We start from the raw sequence: 19966 nt of genomic DNA on the forward strand, positions 1-19966 counted from the left end.
ACACACACACACACACACACACACACACACACACACACACACACACACACACACACACACACACACACAGGCAAGCACATGGACATACAGTGTATGTAATCACCCATTGACTGCTCCCTCCCTCCCTCCCTCCCTCCCTCCCTCCCTCCCTCCCTCCCTCCCTCCCTCCCTCCCTCCCTCCCTCCCTCCCTCCCTCCCTCCCTCCCTCCCTCCCTCCCTCCCTCCCTCCCTCCATCCTGTCTAAGTCAGAGTCAGTATGAATACAGAGAGTGCTAGAGGTAGTTTGTGTGTGTGTGCATGTGTGCATACAAGCGCATACCTGCATTCCTGTATGTGTGCACCTCTGTGTTTGTGTGTGTGTGTGTCTGCGTATGCGTGTGTGTGTCTGTGCTTGTGTGTCCGTGCCTGTGCGCGTGGGTTCGTGTTTGTGTGTGTCCGTATGTGTGTGTGTGTTTAAGGGATGTAGGTAGAGGTAACTCTCCAACAAACGCTCAAAGACTCATGTCAGAATTAGACATTCATGTTTCTCAAACGTCAAATTTTAAAGTTGTTCCAAACGTCAAATTTAAAGTGTTTAAAGTTAAGTTTAGGCATTAACACAGACTACATTAAATCAAGGTAGTTACTGTACATTACACACACACACTAGATTAACCATGTTAGACAAAGGTCAGAGGTCAGTGGAGAATGTTCTATGACTCCTAAAAGGCAGAAGGATGGAGGAAAAGGAGTGAAAGGAGAAGGGAAAGAGAAGAGAAACTGTCTCCCTACAGAGATCCACACAGACTAACCTCTCAACCTCTCTCCATCCTCTTCCCCCTCCCTTCCTGTCTTCCTCTGATCCATTCTGTTTATCCCTCGAGAAGCTCAAACTCCAGAAGCTTGTCTTAAAACTACACACTCTTTTCTCTCTCTCTCTCTCTCTCTCTCACCTGCTTTCCCCCTCTCCCTCCCTCTCTCTCTCCCTCTCTCCCTCCGTCTCTCTCTCTCTCTCCCTCTCTTTTCCCTTTCTCCTGTTCTCTCATGTCATTCTGTAAACAGTCTTTTTTTATGGGGCTGATGAAGTGGTATTGATCTAAATAACTAGAGTTAAAACACCCTGCACACTGCAGTTTTCTCCCTGCAATATTACCTCATAAATCCTCCAGAAGGTCTAGGAAAACCACTACTGTAGTGCATAAAACAGAGTATATCTGTGTATATCTGGTAAAGGCACTTGTAACCCCACACGTTCAAAGAAGGGAACACCTCCCCCACACAGAGTCCTCTGCAGTGCTTGTGAAAGCTGTTCACCTGAGGCTAAAACTGGGGCAGTCAAGAGGAGGAGATGCCAATTATGCCCCCTAAAGACTGTAAAACAAATACTATGTGCTGCAAATGTGAGAAATACATCTGTAAAGTACATGCACACACACTTGCATACTGTCCTACATGTGCTAATTAGAGTTTATTGATTTATGTTCTTTACATTTTTGTTTTGTATCTATTATCTTATTTTATTATTATTTATTGTTGTTGTTTATACACCTTGTGGGAGGGGGCAATGTTTGCAAAATGGGATAAGACTAGTATTTTGTAGTTGAATTCCTCATTGTACAGTATATAAGAATATATCACTATGTTGCCAAAAAAGTTCAAGACTGTCATTGTTTCCCTTCAATAAAATGCACCCAAAACTACTTTCTGCACATTTCTGCTACTTTCTTAGGCTATACAAGTGCTCTCTCTTGCAAAAAAAAATATGTTTACACCTGTGCAGTACCTTAACCTGTTAGGGCTAGGGGGCAGTATTGACACGGCCGGATAAAAAACGTACCCGATTTAATCTGGTTACTACTCCTGCCCAGTAACTAGAATATGCATATAATTATTGGCTTTGGATAGAAAACACCCTAAAGTTTCTAAAACTGTTTGAATGGTGTCTGTGAGTATAACAGAACTCATATGGCAGGCAAAAACCTGAGAAGATTCTGAACAGGAAGTGGCCTGTCTGACAAGTTGTTGTTAAGCAATAATAATAATAATAATACACCTCTACTTTACTAAAGAAAACAATTCTGACAGGTGTGTTGTAATAAAAATGACTGGTATCCACTTACTAAATGCAGTCTTTCAGCATTGTGAAGAGGGAAAACCCAGATCTTCACAAAGTTTGTGATGAATGACAGGTGGTGTCTTCACACAAAATAGATTTGGGGTTTAGTGAAGGCGGGTCATTTTTTTTACCCATAGGACATGGGGAGCATAGAGCATGTTAAGACTACACAAGAGTTAAACAGTATATATCTGGACCCAGGTCACAGTGAAGATGATTTAAACAGTATATATCTGGACCCAGATCACAGTGAAGATGATTTAAACAGTATATATCTGGACCCAGATCACAGTGAAGATGATTTAAACAGTATATATCTGGACCCAGATCAGAGTGAAGATGATTTAAACAGTATATATCTGGACCCAGATTAGAGTGAAGATGATTTAAACAGTATATATCTGGCCCAGATCACAGTGAAGATGATTTAAACAGTATATATCTGGACCCAGATCACAGTGAAGATGATTTAAACAGTATATATCTGGACCCAGATCACAGTGAAGATGATTTAAACAGTATATACAGTGGGGGGGAAAAGTATTTGATCCCCTGCTGATTTTGTACGTTTGCCCACTGATAAAGAAAGGATCAGTCTATCATTTTAATGGTAGGTTTATTTGAACAGTGAGAGACAGAATAACAACAAAAATTTCCAGAAAAACGCATGTCAAAAATGTTATAAATTGATTTGTATTTTAATGAGGGAAATAAGTATTTGACCCCCTCAATCAGAAAGATTTCTGGCTCCAAGGTATCTTTAATACAGGTAACGAGCTGAGATTAGGAGCACACTCTTAAAACCTCTATGGGCTAGGTGGGACGCTAGCGTCCCACCCGTGGTGCACTCCATCAACAGCAGGTGCATTTCAAGAGCGGCAAATTTGAATCCAAATAAATGTCAAAATTCAAATTTTTCAAACATACAACTATTTTACACCCTTTGAAAGATAAACATCTCCTTAATCTAACCACGTTTTACGATTTCAAAAAGGTTTTACGGCGAAAGCATAAATTTAGAGTATGTTAGGACAGTACATTTACAAGAGTTGTGTGTAATGTTTTGTCAATTCAAAGACAGGGTCACCAAAACCATAAAACCAGCTAAAATGATGCACTAACCTTTTACAATCTCCAACAGATGACACTCCTAGGACATTATGTTAGACAATGCATGCATTTTTAGTTCTATCAAGTTCATATTTATATCCAAAAACAGCGTTTTACTATGGCATTGATGTTGAGGAAATCGTTTCCCTCCAATAACCGGCAGTCAAGTCAGCGTCACAAATTAAATAATTAAAATTAGAAAACATTGGTAAAATATTATATTGTCATTTAAAGAATTATAGATTTACATCTCTTGAACGCAATCAACTTGCCAGATTTAAAAATAACCTTACTGGGAAATCACACTTTGCAATAATCTGAGCACTGCGCCCAGAAAAATACGCGTTGCGATACAGACTAGACGTCATGTTGGGGAGATCTAAAATCGAAAATACTATGTAAATAATCCATTACCTTTGATTCTCTTCATCAGATGTCACTTCCAGGTATCACAGGTCCATAACGAATGTAGTTTTGTTCAAAAAAGCTCATCATTTATGTCCAAAAATCTCCGTCTTGTTAGCACATGATCTAAGCCAGCCGGACTTCTCGTCATGAACGAGGGGAAAAAATATATTTACGTTCGTTCAAACATGTCAAACGTTGTATAGCATAAATCATTAGGGCCTTTTTTAACCAGAACATGAATAATATTCAAGGTGGACGAATGCATACTCTTTTATAACGTATTGGAACGAGGGTACCCAACATGAACTCGCGCGCCAGGTGTCTAATGGGCCATCATCGTTCCATGGCTCTTGTTCGGTCAGATCTCCCTCCAGAAGACTCAAAACACTTTGTAAAGGCTGGTGACATCTAGTGGAAGCAATAGGAAGTGCCAAAATATTCCTCAGCCCCTGTGTTTTTCAATGGGATAGGTTTAAAGGTAATACAACACATCAGGTATCCACTTCCTGTCAGAAAATGTCTCAGGGTTTTGCCTGCCAAATGAGTTCTGTTATACTCACAGACACCATTCAAACAGTTTTAGAAAATTTAGGGTGTTTTCTATCCATATGTAATAAGTATATGCATATTCTAGTTACTGGGTAGGAGTGGTAACCAGATTAAATCGGGTATGTTTTTTTATCCAGCCGTGTCAATACTGCCCCCTAGCCCTAACAGGTTAACTTCAGGTTACTGTTGAGATGGAAAACAACGACTGTCTTTTAACTTCAGGTTACTGTTGAGATGGAAAACAACGACTGTCTTTTAACTTCAGGTTACTGTTCAGATGGAAAACAACGACTGTCTTTTAACTTCAGGTTACTGTTGAGATGGAAAACAATGACTGTCTTTTAACTTCAGGTTACTGTTCAGATGGAAAACAACGACTGTCTTTTAACTTCAGGTTACTGTTGAGATGGAAAACAACGACTGTCTTTTAACTTCAGGTTACTGTTGAGATGGAAAACAAGGACTGTCTTTTAACTTCAGGTTACTGTTGAGATGGAAAACAACGACTGTCTTTTAACTTCAGGTTACTGTTGAGATGGAAAACAACGACTGTCTTTTAACTTCAGGTTACTGTTGAGATGGAAAACAACGACTGTCTTTTAACTTCAGGTTACTGTTGAGATGGAAAACAACGACTGTCTTTTAACTTCAGGTAACTGTTCAGATGGAAAACAATGACTGTCTTTTAACTTCAGGTAACTGTTAAGATGGAAAACAACGACTGTCTTAACTTCAGGTTACTGTTGGAGATGGAAAACAATGACTGTCTTTTAGCTTCAGGTTACTGTTGGAGATGGAAAACAACGACTGTCTTTTAACTTCAGGTTACTGTTGGAGATGGAAAACAACGACTGTCTTTTAACTTCAGGTTACTGTTCAGATGGAAAACAACGACTGTCTTTTAACTTCAGGTTACTGTTGAGATGGAAAACAATGACTGTCTTTTAACTTCAGGTTACTGTTCAGATGGAAAACAACGACTGTCTTTTAACTTCAGGTTACTGTTCAGATGGAAAACAACGACTGTCTTTTAACTTCAGGTTACTGTTGAGATGGAAAACAACGACTGTCTTTTAACTTCAGGTTACTGTTGAGATGGAAAACAACGACTGTCTTTTAACTTCAGGTTACTGTTGAGATGGAAAACAACGACTGTCTTTTAACTTCAGGTTACTGTTGAGATGGAAAACAACGACTGTCTTTTAACTTCAGGTTACTGTTGAGATGGAAAACAACGACTGTCTTTTAACTTCAGGTAACTGTTGAGATGGAAAACAACGACTGTCTTTTAACTTCAGGTTACTGTTGGAGATGGAAAACAACGACTGTCTTTTAACTTCAGGTTACTGTTCAGATGGAAAACAACGACTGTCTTTTAACTTCAGGTTACTGTTGAGATGGAAAACAACGACTGTCTTTTAACTTCAGGTTACTGTTGAGATGGAAAACAACGACTGTCTTTTAACTTCAGGTTACTGTTGAGATGGAAAACAACGACTGTCTTTTAACTTCAGGTTACTGTTGAGATGGAAAACAACGACTGTCTTTTAACTTCAGGTTACTGTTCAGATGGAAAACAACGACTGTCTTTTAACTTCAGGTTACTGTTGAGATGGAAAACAACGACTGTCTTTTAACTTCAGGTTACTGTTGAGATGGAAAACAACGACTGTCTTTTAACTTCAGGTTACTGTTCAGATGGAAAACAACGACTGTCTTTTAACTTCAGGTAACTGTTGAGATGGAAAACAATGACTGTCTTTTAACTTCAGGTAACTGTTGAGATAGAAAACAACGACTGTCTTAACTTCATGTTACTGTTGGAGATGGAAAACAAAGACTGTCTTTTAGCTTCAGGTTACTGTTGGAGATGGAAAATAACGACTGTCTTTTAACTTCAGGTTACTGTTGAAGTGGAAAACAACGACTGTCTTTTAACTTCAGGTTACTGTTGGAGATGGAAAACAACGACTGTCTTTTAACTTCAGGTTACTGTTGGAGATGGAAAACAACGACTGTCTTTTAACTTCTGGTTACTGTTGGAGATGGAAAACAACGACTGTCTTTTAACTTCAGGTTACTGTTGGAGATGGAAACCAACGACTGTCTTTTAACTTCAGGTTACTGTTGTAATGGAAAACAATGACAGTCTTTTAACTTCAGGTTACTGTTGTAATGGAAAACAATGACTATCTTTTAACTTCAGGTAACTGTTGAGATGGAAAACAATGACTGTCTTTTAACTTCAGGTAACTGTTGAGATGGAAAACAACGACTGTCTTAACTTCAGGTTACTGTTGGAGATGGAAAACAACGACTGTCTTTTAGCTTCAGGTTACTGTTGTAGATGGAAAATAACGACTGTCTTTTAGCTTCAGGTTACTGTTGAGATGGAAAACAACTACTGTCTTAACATCAGGTTACTGTTGGAGATGGAAAACAACGACTGTCTTTTAACTTCAGGTTACTGTTGAGATGGAAAACAATGACTGTCTTTTAACTTCAGGTTACTGTTGGAGATGGAAAACAATGACTGTCTTTTAACTTTAGGTTACTGTTGGAGATGGAAAACAATGACTGTCTTTTAACTTCAGGTTACTGTTGAGATGGAAAACAATGACTGTCTTTTAACTTCAGGTTACTGTTGAGATAGAAAACAACGACTGTCTTTTAACTTCAGGTTACTGTTGAGATGGAAAACAACGACTGTCTTTTAACTTCAGGTTACTGTTAAGATGGAAAACAACGACTGTCTTAACTTCAGGTTATTGTTGAGATGGAAAACAACTACTGTCTTTTAACTTCAGGTTACTGTTGAGATGGAAAACAACGACTGTCTTTTAACTTCAGGTAACTGTTGAGATGGAAAACAACGACTGTCTTTTAACTTCAGGTAACTGTTGAGATGGAAAACAACGACTGTCTTTTAACTTCAGGTAACTGTTCAGATGGAAAACAATGACTGTCTTTTAACTTCAGGTTACTGTTCAGATGGAAAACAATGAATGTCTTTTAGCTTCAGGTTACTGTTGAGATGGAAAACAATGACTGTCTTTTAACTTCAGGTAACTGTTGGAGATGGAAAACAATGACTGTCTTTTAACTTCAGGTTACTGTTCAGATGGAAAACAACGACTGTCTTTTAACTTCAGGTAACTGTTGGAGATGGAAAACAATGACTGTCTTTTAACTTCAGGTTACTGTTCAGATGGAAAACAACGACTGTCTTTTAACTTCAGGTAACTGTTGGAGATGGAACACAATGACTGTCTTTTAACTTCAGGTTACTGTTGAGATGGAAAACAATGACTATCTTTTAACTTCAGGTTACTGTTGAGATGGAAAACAACGACTGTCTTTTAACTTCAGGTTACTGTTGAGATGGAAAACAACGACTGTCTTTTAACTTCAGGTAACTGTTGGAGATGGAAAACAACGACTGTCTTTTAACTTCAGGTTACTGTTGAGATGGAAAACAACGACTGTCTTTTAACTTCAGGTTACTGTTGAGATGGAAAACAACGACTGTCTTTTAACTTCAGGTTACTGTTCAGATGGAAAACAACGACTGTCTTTTAACTTCAGGTTACTGTTGAGATGGAAAACAATGACTGTCTTTTAACTTCAGGTTACTGTTGAGATGGAAAACAACGACTGTCTTTTAACTTCAGGTTACTGTTGAGATGGAAAACAACGACTGTCTTTTAACTTCAGGTTACTGTTGAGATGGAAAACAACGACTGTCTTTTAACTTCAGGTTACTGTTGAGATGGAAAACAACGACTGTCTTTTAACTTCAGGTTACTGTTGAGATGGAAAACAACGACTGTCTTTTAACTTCAGGTTACTGTTGAGATGGAAAACAACGACTGTCTTTTAACTTCAGGTAACTGTTCAGATGGACAACAATGACTGTCTTTTAACTTCAGGTAACTGTTGAGATGGAAAACAACGACTGTCTTAACTTCGGGTTACTGTTGGAGATGGAAAACAATGACTGTCTTTTAGCTTCACGTTACTGTTGGAGATGGAAAACAACGACTGTCTTTTCACTTCAGGTTACTGTTGGAGATGGAAAACAACGACTGTCTTTTAACTTCAGGTTACTGTTCAGATGGAAAACAACGACTGTCTTTTAACTTCAGGTTACTGTTGAGATGGAAAACAATGACTGTCTTTTAACTTCAGGTTACTGTTCAGATGGAAAACAATGAATGTCTTTTAGCTTCAGGTTACTGTTGAGATGGAAAACAATGACTGTCTTTTAACTTCAGGTAACTGTTGGAGATGGAAAACAATGACTGTCTTTTAACTTCAGGTTACTGTTCAGATGGAAAACAACGACTGTCTTTTAACTTCAGGTAACTGTTGGAGATGGAACACAATGACTGTCTTTTAACTTCAGGTAAGTGTTGAGATGGAAAACAACGACTGTCTTAACTTCGGGTTACTGTTGGAGATGGAAAACAATGACTGTCTTTTAGCTTCACGTTACTGTTGGAGATGGAAAACAACGACTGTCTTTTAACTTCAGGTTACTGTTGGAGATGGAAAACAACGACAGTCTTTTAACTTCAGGTTACTGTTCAGATGGAAAACAACGACTGTCTTTTAACTTCAGGTTACTGTTCAGATGGAAAACAACGACTGTCTTTTAACTTCAGGTTACTGTTGAGATGGAAAACAATGACTGTCTTTTAACTTCAGGTTACTGTTCAGATGGAAAACAACGACTGTCTTTTAACTTCAGGTTACTGTTCAGATGGAAAACAACGACTGTCTTTTAACTTCAGGTTACTGTTGAGATGGAAAACAACGACTGTCTTTTAACTTCAGGTTACTGTTCAGATGGAAAACAACGACTGTCTTTTAACTTCAGGTTACTGTTCAGATGGAAAACAACGACTGTCTTTTAACTTCAGGTTACTGTTGAGATGGAAAACAACGACTGTCTTTTAACTTCAGGTTACTGTTGAGATGGAAAACAACGACTGTCTTTTAACTTCAGGTTACTGTTGAGATGGAAAACAACGACTGTCTTTTAACTTCAGGTTACTGTTGAGATGGAAAACAACGACTGTCTTTTAACTTCAGGTTACTGTTGAGATGGAAAACAACGACTGTCTTTTAACTTCAGGTTACTGTTCAGATGGAAAACAACGACTGTCTTTTAACTTCAGGTTACTGTTGAGATGGAAAACAACGACTGTCTTTTAACTTCAGGTTACTGTTGAGATGGAAAACAACGACTGTCTTTTAACTTCAGGTTACTGTTGAGATGGAAAACAACGACTGTCTTTTAACTTCAGGTTACTGTTGAGATGGAAAACAACGACTGTCTTTTAACTTCAGGTAACTGTTCAGATGGAAAACAATGACTGTCTTTTAACTTCAGGTAACTGTTGAGATGGAAAACAACGACTGTCTTAACTTCAGGTTACTGTTGGAGATGGAAAACAATGACTGTCTTTTAGCTTCAGGTTACTGTTGGAGATGGAAAATAACGACTGTCTTTTAGCTTCAGGTTACTGTTGAGATGGAAAACAACGACTGTCTTTTAACTTCAGGTTACTGTTGGAGATGGAAAACAACGACAGTCTTTTAACTTCAGGTTACTGTTCAGATGGAAAACAACGACTGTCTTTTAACTTCAGGTTACTGTTGAGATGGAAAACAATGACTGTCTTTTAACTTTAGGTTACTGTTCAGATGGAAAACAACGACTGTCTTTTAACTTCAGGTTACTGTTCAGATGGAAAACAACGACTGTCTTTTAACTTCAGGTTACTGTTGAGATGGAAAACAACGACTGTCTTTTAACTTCAGGTTACTGTTGAGATGGAAAACAACGACTGTCTTTTAACTTCAGGTAACTGTTGAGATGGAAAACAATGACTGTCTTTTAACTTCAGGTAACTGTTGAGATAGAAAACAACGACTGTCTTAACTTCAGGTTACTGTTGGAGATGGAAAACAAAGACTGTCTTTTAGCTTCAGGTTACTGTTGGAGATGGAAAATAACGACTGTCTTTTAACTTCAGGTTACTGTTGAAGTGGAAAACAACGACTGTCTTTTAACTTCAGGTTACTGTTGGAGATGGAAAACAACGACTGTCTTTTAACTTCAGGTTACTGTTGGAGATGGAAAACAACGACTGTCTTTTAACTTCTGGTTACTGTTGGAGATGTAAAACAGCGACTGTCTTTTAACTTCAGGTTACTGTTGGAGATGGAAACCAACGACTGTCTTTTAACTTCAGGTTAATGTTGAGATGGAAAACAACGACTGTCTTTTAACTTCAGGTTACTGTTGAGATGGAAAACAACGACTGTCTTTTAACTTCAGGTTACTGTTGAGATGGAAAACAACGACTGTCTTTTAACTTCAGGTTACTGTTGAGATGGAAAACAACGACTGTCTTTTAACTTCAGGTAACTGTTCAGATGGAAAACAATGACTGTCTTTTAACTTCAGGTAACTGTTGAGATGGAAAACAACGACTGTCTTAACTTCAGGTTACTGTTGGAGATGGAAAACAATGACTGTCTTTTAGCTTCAGGTTACTGTTGGAGATGGAAAACAACGACTGTCTTTTAACTTCAGGTTACTGTTGGAGATGGAAAACAACGACTGTCTTTTAACTTCAGGTTACTGTTCAGATGGAAAACAACGACTGTCTTTTAACTTCAGGTTACTGTTGAGATGGAAAACAATGACTGTCTTTTAACTTCAGGTTACTGTTCAGATGGAAAACAACGACTGTCTTAACTTCGGGTTACTGTTGGAGATGGAAAACAATGACTGTCTTTTAGCTTCAGGTTACTGTTGAGATGGAAAACAACGACTGTCTTTTAACTTCAGGTTACTGTTGAGATGGAAAACAACGACTGTCTTTTAACTTCAGGTAACTGTTCAGATGGAAAACAATGACTGTCTTTTAACTTCAGGTAACTGTTGAGATGGAAAACAACGACTGTCTTAACTTCGGGTTACTGTTGGAGATGGAAAACAATGACTGTCTTTTAGCTTCACGTTACTGTTGGAGATGGAAAACAACGACTGTCTTTTAACTTCAGGTTACTGTTGGAGATGGAAAACAACGACTGTCTTTTAACTTCAGGTTACTGTTCAGATGGAAAACAACGACTGTCTTTTAACTTCAGGTTACTGTTGAGATGGAAAACAATGACTGTCTTTTAACTTCAGGTTACTGTTCAGATGGAAAACAATGAATGTCTTTTAGCTTCAGGTTACTGTTGAGATGGAAAACAATGACTGTCTTTTAACTTCAGGTAACTGTTGGAGATGGAAAACAATGACTGTCTTTTAACTTCAGGTTACTGTTCAGATGGAAAACAACGACTGTCTTTTAACTTCAGGTAACTGTTGGAGATGGAACACAATGACTGTCTTTTAACTTCAGGTAACTGTTGAGATGGAAAACAACGACTGTCTTAACTTCGGGTTACTGTTGGAGATGGAAAACAATGACTGTCTTTTAGCTTCACGTTACTGTTGGAGATGGAAAACAACGACTGTCTTTTAACTTCAGGTTACTGTTGGAGATGGAAAACAACGACAGTCTTTTAACTTCAGGTTACTGTTCAGATGGAAAACAACGACTGTCTTTTAACTTCAGGTTACTGTTCAGATGGAAAACAACGACTGTCTTTTAACTTCAGGTTACTGTTGAGATGGAAAACAATGACTGTCTTTTAACTTCAGGTTACTGTTCAGATGGAAAACAACGACTGTCTTTTAACTTCAGGTTACTGTTCAGATGGAAAACAACGACTGTCTTTTAACTTCAGGTTACTGTTGAGATGGAAAACAACGACTGTCTTTTAACTTCAGGTTACTGTTCAGATGGAAAACAACGACTGTCTTTTAACTTCAGGTTACTGTTCAGATGGAAAACAACGACTGTCTTTTAACTTCAGGTTACTGTTGAGATGGAAAACAACGACTGTCTTTTAACTTCAGGTTACTGTTGAGATGGAAAACAACGACTGTCTTTTAACTTCAGGTTACTGTTGAGATGGAAAACAACGACTGTCTTTTAACTTCAGGTTACTGTTGAGATGGAAAACAACGACTGTCTTTTAACTTCAGGTTACTGTTGAGATGGAAAACAACGACTGTCTTTTAACTTCAGGTTACTGTTCAGATGGAAAACAACGACTGTCTTTTAACTTCAGGTTACTGTTGAGATGGAAAACAACGACTGTCTTTTAACTTCAGGTTACTGTTGAGATGGAAAACAACGACTGTCTTTTAACTTCAGGTTACTGTTGAGATGGAAAACAACGACTGTCTTTTAACTTCAGGTTACTGTTGAGATGGAAAACAACGACTGTCTTTTAACTTCAGGTAACTGTTCAGATGGAAAACAATGACTGTCTTTTAACTTCAGGTAACTGTTGAGATGGAAAACAACGACTGTCTTAACTTCAGGTTACTGTTGGAGATGGAAAACAATGACTGTCTTTTAGCTTCAGGTTACTGTTGGAGATGGAAAATAACGACTGTCTTTTAGCTTCAGGTTACTGTTGAGATGGAAAACAACGACTGTCTTTTAACTTCAGGTTACTGTTGGAGATGGAAAACAACGACAGTCTTTTAACTTCAGGTTACTGTTCAGATGGAAAACAACGACTGTCTTTTAACTTCAGGTTACTGTTGAGATGGAAAACAATGACTGTCTTTTAACTTTAGGTTACTGTTCAGATGGAAAACAACGACTGTCTTTTAACTTCAGGTTACTGTTCAGATGGAAAACAACGACTGTCTTTTAACTTCAGGTTACTGTTGAGATGGAAAACAACGACTGTCTTTTAACTTCAGGTTACTGTTGAGATGGAAAACAACGACTGTCTTTTAACTTCAGGTAACTGTTGAGATGGAAAACAATGACTGTCTTTTAACTTCAGGTAACTGTTGAGTTAGAAAACAACGACTGTCTTAACTTCAGGTTACTGTTGGAGATGGAAAACAAAGACTGTCTTTTAGCTTCAGGTTACTGTTGGAGATGGAAAATAACGACTGTCTTTTAACTTCAGGTTACTGTTGAAGTGGAAAACAACGACTGTCTTTTAACTTCAGGTTACTGTTGGAGATGGAAAACAACGACTGTCTTTTAACTTCAGGTTACTGTTGGAGATGGAAAACAACGACTGTCTTTTAACTTCTGGTTACTGTTGGAGATGGAAAACAGCGACTGTCTTTTAACTTCAGGTTACTGTTGGAGATGGAAACCAACGACTGTCTTTTAACTTCAGGTTAATGTTGAGATGGAAAACAACGACTGTCTTTTAACTTCAGGTTACTGTTGAGATGGAAAACAACGACTGTCTTTTAACTTCAGGTTACTGTTGAGATGGAAAACAACGACTGTCTTTTAACTTCAGGTTACTGTTGAGATGGAAAACAACGACTGTCTTTTAACTTCAGGTAACTGTTCAGATGGAAAACAATGACTGTCTTTTAACTTCAGGTAACTGTTGAGATGGAAAACAACGACTGTCTTAACTTCAGGTTACTGTTGGAGATGGAAAACAATGACTGTCGTTTAGCTTCAGGTTACTGTTGGAGATGGAAAACAACGACTGTCTTTTAACTTCAGGTTACTGTTGGAGATGGAAAACAACGACTGTCTTTTAACTTCAGGTTACTGTTTAGATGGAAAACAACGACTGTCTTTTAACTTCAGGTTACTGTTGAGATGGAAAACAATGACTGTCTTTTAACTTCAGGTTACTGTTCAGATGGAAAACAACGACTGTCTTTTAACTTCAGGTTACTGTTCAGATGGAAAACAACGACTGTCTTTTAACTTCAGGTTACTGTTGAGATGGAAAACAACGAGTCTTTTAACTTCAGGTTACTGTTGAGATGGAAAACAACGACTGTCTTTTAACTTCAGGTTACTGTTGAGATGGAAAACAACGACTGTCTTTTAACTTCAGGTTACTGTTGAGATGGAAAACAACGACTGTCTTTTAACTTCAGGTAACTGTTCAGATGGAAAACAATGACTGTCTTTTAACTTCAGGTAACTGTTGAGATGGAAAACAACGACTGTCTTAACTTCAGGTTACTGTTGGAGATGGAAAACAATGACTGTCTTTTAGCTTCAGGTTACTGTTGGAGATGGAAAATAACGACTGTCTTTTAGCTTCAGGTTACTGTTGAGATGGAAAACAATGACTGTCTTTTAACTTCAGGTTACTGTTGGAGATGGAAAACAACGACTGTCTTTTAACTTCAGGTTACTGTTCAGATGGAAAACAACGACTGTCTTTTAACTTCAGGTTACTGTTGAGATGGAAAACAATGACTGTCTTTTAACTTCAGGTTACTGTTGAGATGGAAAACAACGACTGTCTTTTAACTTCAGGTTACTGTTGAGATGGAAAACAACGACTGTCTTTTAACTTCAGGTTACTGTTGAGATGGAAAACAACGACTGTCTTTTAACTTCAGGTTACTGTTGAGATGGAAAACAACGACTGTCTTTTAACTTCAGGTTACTGTTGAGATGGAAAACAACGACTGTCTTTTAACTTCAGGTTACTGTTGAGATGGAAAACAACGACTGTCTTTTAACTTCAGGTTACTGTTCAGATGGAAAACAACGACTGTCTTTTAACTTCAGGTTACTGTTGAGATGGAAAACAATGACTGTCTTTTAACTTCAGGTTACTGTTCAGATGGAAAACAACGACTGTCTTTTAACTTCAGGTTACTGTTGAAATGGAAAACAACGACTGTCTTTTAACTTCAGGTTACTGTTGAGATGGAAAACAACGACTGTCTTTTAACTTCAGGTTACTGTTGAGATGGAAAACAACGACTGTCTTTTAACTTCAGGTTACTGTTGAGATGGAAAACAACGACTGTCTTTTAACTTCAGGTTACTGTTGAGATGGAAAACAACGACTGTCTTTTAACTTCAGGTTACTGTTGAGATGGAAAACAACGACTGTCTTTTAACTTCAGGTAACTGTTCAAATGGAAAACAATGACTGTCTTTTAACTTCAGGTAACTGTTGAGATGGAAAACAACGACTGTCTTAACTTCGGGTTACTGTTGGAGATGGAAAACAATGGCTGTCTTTTAGCTTCACGTTACTGTTGGAGATGGAAAACAACGACTGTCTTTTAACTTCAGGTTACTGTTGGAGATGGAAAACAACGACTGTCTTTTAACTTCAGGTTACTGTTCAGATGGAAAACAACGACTGTCTTTTAACTTCAGGTTACTGTTGAGATGGAAAACAATGACTGTCTTTTAACTTCAGGTTACTGTTCAGATGGAAAACAATGAATGTCTTTTAGCTTCAGGTTACTGTTGAGATGGAAAACAATGACTGTCTTTTAACTTCAGGTAACTGTTGGAGATGGAAAACAATGACTGTCTTTTAACTTCAGGTTACTGTTCAGATGGAAAACAACGACTGTCTTTTAACTTCAGGTAACTGTTGGAGATGGAACACAATGACTGTCTTTTAACTTCAGGTAACTGTTGAGATGGAAAACAACGACTGTCTTAACTTCGGGTTACTGTTGGAGATGGAAAACAATGACTGTCTTTTAGCTTCACGTTACTGTTGGAGATGGAAAACAACGACTGTCTTTTAACTTCAGGTTACTGTTGGAGATGGAAAACAACGACAGTCTTTTAACTTCAGGTTACTGTTCAGATGGAAAACAACGACTGTCTTTTAACTTCAGGTTACTGTTCAGATGGAAAACAACGACTGTCTTTTAACTTCAGGTTACTGTTGAGATGGAAAACAATGACTGTCTTTTAACTTCAGGTTACTGTTCAGATGGAAAACAACGACTGTCTTTTAACTTCAGGTTACTGTTCAGATGGAAAACAACGACTGTCTTTTAACTTCAGGTTACTGTTGAGATGGAAAACAACGACTGTCTTTTAACTTCAGGTTACTGTTCAGATGGAAAACAACGACTGTCTTTTAACTTCAGGTTACTGTTCAGATGGAAAACAACGACTGTCTTTTAACTTCAGGTTACTGTTGAGATGGAAAACAACGACTGTCTTTTAACTTCAGGTTACTGTTGAGATGGAAAACAACGACTGTCTTTTAACTTCAGGTTACTGTTGAGATGGAAAACAACGACTGTCTTTTAACTTCAGGTTACTGTTGAGATGGAAAACAACGACTGTCTTTTAACTTCAGGTTACTGTTGAGATGGAAAACAACGACTGTCTTTTAACTTCAGGTTACTGTTCAGATGGAAAACAACGACTGTCTTTTAACTTCAGGTTACTGTTGAGATGGAAAACAACGACTGTCTTTTAACTTCAGGTTACTGTTGAGATGGAAAACAACGACTGTCTTTTAACTTCAGGTTACTGTTGAGATGGAAAACAACGACTGTCTTTTAACTTCAGGTTACTGTTGAGATGGAAAACAACGACTGTCTTTTAACTTCAGGTTACTGTTGAGATGGAAAACAACGACTGTCTTTTAACTTCAGGTTACTGTTGAGATGGAAAACAACGACTGTCTTTTAACTTCAGGTAACTGTTCAAATGGAAAACAATGACTGTCTTTTAACTTCAGGTAACTGTTGAGATGGAAAACAACGACTGTCTTAACTTCGGGTTACTGTTGGAGATGGAAAACAATGACTGTCTTTTAGCTTCACGTTACTGTTGGAGATGGAAAACAACGACTGTCTTTTAACTTCAGGTTACTGTTGGAGATGGAAAACAACGACTGTCTTTTAACTTCAGGTTACTGTTCAGATGGAAAACAACGACTGTCTTTTAACTTCAGGTTACTGTTGAGATGGAAAACAATGACTGTCTTTTAACTTCAGGTTACTGTTCAGATGGAAAACAATGAATGTCTTTTAGCTTCAGGTTACTGTTGAGATGGAAAACAATGACTGTCTTTTAACTTCAGGTAACTGTTGGAGATGGAAAACAATGACTGTCTTTTAACTTCAGGTTACTGTTCAGATGGAAAACAACGACTGTCTTTTAACTTCAGGTAACTGTTGGAGATGGAACACAATGACTGTCTTTTAACTTCAGGTAACTGTTGAGATGGAAAACAACGACTGTCTTAACTTCGGGTTACTGTTGGAGATGGAAAACAATGACTGTCTTTTAGCTTCACGTTACTGTTGGAGATGGAAAACAATGACTGTCTTTTAACTTCAGGTTACTGTTGGAGATGGAAAACAACGACAGTCTTTTAACTTCAGGTTACTGTTCAGATGGAAAACAACGACTGTCTTTTAACTTCAGGTTACTGTTCAGATGGAAAACAACGACTGTCTTTTAACTTCAGGTTACTGTTGAGATGGAAAACAATGACTGTCTTTTAACTTCAGGTTACTGTTCAGATGGAAAACAACGACTGTCTTTTAACTTCAGGTTACTGTTCAGATGGAAAACAACGACTGTCTTTTAACTTCAGGTTACTGTTGAGATGGAAAACAACGACTGTCTTTTAACTTCAGGTTACTGTTCAGATGGAAAACAACGACTGTCTTTTAACTTCAGGTTACTGTTCAGATGGAAAACAACGACTGTCTTTTAACTTCAGGTTACTGTTGAGATGGAAAACAACGACTGTCTTTTAACTTCAGGTTACTGTTGAGATGGAAAACAACGACTGTCTTTTAACTTCAGGTTACTGTTGAGATGGAAAACAACGACTGTCTTTTAACTTCAGGTTACTGTTGAGATGGAAAACAACGACTGTCTTTTAACTTCAGGTTACTGTTGAGATGGAAAACAACGACTGTCTTTTAACTTCAGGTTACTGTTCAGATGGAAAACAACGACTGTCTTTTAACTTCAGGTTACTGTTGAGATGGAAAACAACGACTGTCTTTTAACTTCAGGTTACTGTTGAGATGGAAAACAACGACTGTCTTTTAACTTCAGGTTACTGTTGAGATGGAAAACAACGACTGTCTTTTAACTTCAGGTTACTGTTGAGATGGAAAACAACGACTGTCTTTTAACTTCAGGTAACTGTTCAGATGGAAAACAATGACTGTCTTTTAACTTCAGGTAACTGTTGAGATGGAAAACAACGACTGTCTTAACTTCAGGTTACTGTTGGAGATGGAAAACAATGACTGTCTTTTAGCTTCAGGTTACTGTTGGAGATGGAAAATAACGACTGTCTTTTAGCTTCAGGTTACTGTTGAGATGGAAAACAACGACTGTCTTTTAACTTCAGGTTACTGTTGGAGATGGAAAACAACGACAGTCTTTTAACTTCAGGTTACTGTTCAGATGGAAAACAACGACTGTCTTTTAACTTCAGGTTACTGTTGAGATGGAAAACAACGACTGTCTTTTAACTTTAGGTTACTGTTCAGATGGAAAACAACGACTGTCTTTTAACTTCAGGTTACTGTTCAGATGGAAAACAACGACTGTCTTTTAACTTCAGGTTACTGTTGAGATGGAAAACAACGACTGTCTTTTAACTTCAGGTTACTGTTGAGATGGAAAACAACGACTGTCTTTTAACTTCAGGTAACTGTTGAGATGGAAAACAATGACTGTCTTTTAACTTCAGGTAACTGTTGAGATAGAAAACAACGACTGTCTTAACTTCAGGTTACTGTTGGAGATGGAAAACAAAGACTGTCTTTTAGCTTCAGGTTACTGTTGGAGATGGAAAATAACGACTGTCTTTTAACTTCAGGTTACTGTTGAAGTGGAAAACAACGACTGTCTTTTAACTTCAGGTTACTGTTGGAGATGGAAAACAACGACTGTCTTTTAACTTCAGGTTACTGTTGGAGATGGAAAACAACGACTGTCTTTTAACTTCTGGTTACTGTTGGAGATGGAAAACAGCGACTGTCTTTTAACTTCAGGTTACTGTTGGAGATGGAAACCAACGACTGTCTTTTAACTTCAGGTTAATGTTGAGATGGAAAACAACGACTGTCTTTTAACTTCAGGTTACTGTTGAGATGGAAAACAACGACTGTCTTTTAACTTCAGGTTACTGTTGAGATGGAAAACAACGACTGTCTTTTAACTTCAGGTTACTGTTGAGATGGAAAACAACGACTGTCTTTTAACTTCAGGTAACTGTTCAGATGGAAAACAATGACTGTCTTTTAACTTCAGGTAACTGTTGAGATGGAAAACAACGACTGTCTTAACTTCAGGTTACTGTTGGAGATGGAAAACAACGACTGTCTTTTAACTTCAGGTTACTGTTCAGATGGAAAACAACGACTGTCTTTTAACTTCAGGTTACTGTTGAGATGGAAAACAACGACTGTCTTTTAACTTCAGGTTACTGTTGAGATGGAAAACAACGACTGTCTTTTAACTTCAGGTTACTGTTGAGATGGAAAACAACGACTGTCTTTTAACTTCAGGTTACTGTTGAGATGGAAAACAACGACTGTCTTTTAACTTCAGGTAACTGTTCAGATGGAAAACAATGACTGTCTTTTAACTTCAGGTAACTGTTGAGATGGAAAACAACGACTGTCTTAACTTCAGGTTACTGTTGGAGATGGAAAACAATGACTGTCTTTTAGCTTCAGGTTACTGTTGGAGATGGAAAATAACGACTGTCTTTTAGCTTCAGGTTACTGTTGAGATGGAAAACAATGACTGTCTTTTAACTTCAGGTTACTGTTGGAGATGGAAAACAACGACTGTCTTTTAACTTCAGGTTACTGTTCAGATGGAAAACAACGACTGTCTTTTAACTTCAGGTTACTGTTGAGATGGAAAACAATGACTGTCTTTTAACTTCAGGTTACTGTTGAGATGGAAA

Source organism: Salmo salar, chromosome 04, assembly GCF_965601325.2.
Source record: "Salmo salar chromosome 04, fSalSal1, whole genome shotgun sequence".
Lineage (NCBI taxonomy): Eukaryota > Metazoa > Chordata > Actinopteri > Salmoniformes > Salmonidae > Salmo > Salmo salar.